This window comes from Lolium perenne, chromosome 4 (genome assembly GCF_019359855.2).
Source record: "Lolium perenne isolate Kyuss_39 chromosome 4, Kyuss_2.0, whole genome shotgun sequence".
Classification (NCBI taxonomy): Eukaryota; Viridiplantae; Streptophyta; class Magnoliopsida; order Poales; family Poaceae; genus Lolium; species Lolium perenne.
Window position 1 is genome coordinate 29,728,322 of NC_067247.2, and position 2,517 is coordinate 29,730,838.

The following is a 2,517-nucleotide window of genomic DNA, read 5'->3' on the forward strand; positions in this document are numbered from 1 at the left end:
GAGCCAAGCTCATGCGTGCAGTCACAACCGATGCAGTAATACAATGTTAGATCCGACGACTCGGACATTGTATTCGTGGTACAGCGCGCCGATGATGATGAAGGAGCCAACATGATTAGTTTTGTCGGTGTAGTCGATGAAGTTGGAGCCGATAGATCGGCTACGGTTGATGATAAAACATCAGATGTAGTAGTTGATGAAGTCACGACTGCTGCAGGTTCCGAGCATATCATGTCGGGAAGTCAAAGAACGCCACCGCGTTGATGCTGAGGTGGACGCTCCCGATCGCCAGGTCCATCCCGCCGCGTAAACTTGAGAAGGCCGAACACGACGCGACGGTGTGAGAGGTGAAATTGAAGGACCCAAAACAGATCAAGTCCTCCAAGATCGGTGACGACGTTGTTGATGAGGTTGATGCCAATGCAGGTGTAGCCGGTGTTATCGGAACAGCCGATGGTGTCCTTTGAACGAGCAGAATTCCCACAAACATCGCCAATTATCGAGGGGGCTCCTCAGCAATGCCCACCTTGAGGGCTTAGGGTTGATGGAATCTTGCAGGTTAGCACGAGACATCGGATACCAAACAAACAGACGTCGAGATTTTACCCAGGTTCGGGGCCCTCAATGAGTTAAACCCCTTACTCCTGCTTGTCTGATCTTGATTATCAATGAAAAAGGTTACAATGAGGCAGCCGATAGACTGTGTGGAAGTGATCTCGCAGTGAGGTAAGCTTTCTAGGGTTCCTGGTGTAGGTATAGTTGTGTAGATGTCCTTCGGCAGACCCTCTCCTGGCCTTTATATAGGAGGTTAGATCCCAGAGTACCCCACGGATTCGACTAGATTACAGCAAGATCTAATCTATCTTTCCTTTAAATGACGCTTACTTGCCTTGTCCGTTAAGGATTCGCCTCTTTCCTTATTCCCATCGACACAACCGACGTATTGGTCCTTCATAGACTGCAATGATTAACATGGGCTCCATGTTAAGCTAGAGGGGGTAGGCTAATATCGGTTAACCGAAGGTAATGCCCACATCAGCATGTGAGCTATTTCTATTGATGACGTCGCATGAGAGCCAATTCCATGGAAAGATATCGCGCCTGAGTTATCAGCCCTTCATATGCAGGTTTAATTTGTTCGCCGGCGCTGGCCACAGCTTGCATTTGTCGCCAGGAGGATGATCATAGATTATCTAAATCGAAGTCTGAATGTTTTGAGTATTGACTTTTGACTAGAGCAAGGTGCCGAGACAGCTGACTGGATAGATCGATCGGATAGACATGCATGAGTGCATGACCCATGCTCGGTCTAAGTGATTAAATACGTATACGGCCTTTTAAAAAGAGCGCATGGTCGACCAATTCTTGTACTGAGCTCCACATCAAAGTGGACGCTGGTTTCTTTTCCTTTGGAAGATTCCTGCATTTGATTCTCAAAGCATAAGGCCAAAAAGATCTAGGTCGACATATAAACACTAAAGGTTAAAAGCATTAGTCCCGGTCGTGTTTGGAATCGGGACTAATGTGAGCATTAGTCCCGGTTCCAACGGCTATGACACCCATACGGTTTTATTCCCGGTTCAGAATAAACCTTTAGTCTCGGTTGGAGACACCAACCGGTGCGAGCCTCTTTAGTCTTGGTTGGTGTTCCCAACCGGAACTAAATGTCCGGTTGGAGACACCAATTCGATCGTGGATCTTCTTTTTTAGTATTGTAAAATATAAAAGTAAAGGATAGGAAATTCAAAATTAAAATTCCTATTAGATATAGGTTGGTTAGGTGATCTAATTATTTATAAAAAATAACAAACATGAATTTTAACTTATTTTGCAAAAAATTGTATATTCGGTAAAATGACAATATCTTTTGCATGTGAACTCGAAAAAATGTTTAATAATGAAATCTATCTACGCAAAAAGTTAAATCTAATTTCACCTGGCTTTGCCCGGTTAGCCAATTTTTAGATCCTCAAGCTGCCCAAGCGCGTGCCCGTCGCCCACGTGGAGGACCTTTAGTCCTGATTTGTAACACAACCGAAACTAAAGAGAAGGGATTTAGTCCGGATTTCATAGAGCATCTCCACTCGTTGGCGCTCCCCACGCCCAAATCCGGCGAAAGTTTCGTCCGGATTGGAGGAAAATTAGGCCTGGGGAGCGCCGAAGTTCCAGCCGTCCCCCCGGCAGGACACCCCCAACTTGGGGCATTTGACATATTTCAAACAAATTCGACATAAAATTTAACAAGTTCGGCAAACAAGATTCAGAAAATTGCTGAAACAAGTTCGGCGAAAAGCAGTACAATGTTTAACAAGTGCTGAAACAAATGAAGCACATGCCAAAGTCGGAAAACAGGCCGGCGGAGGAGCAGCCAGATAGGCCTTCGTCGAAAGACGACGGAATATAGGCAGGTGGAGAAGGAGGGACGGAGAAATCTGGGTGGGGGAGATTTTGAGCGAGGTGGCGGTGGGGTTCGTGTGTCGAGCCACCGACAGATCGGGCCCTTCCCCGCTTTTCACT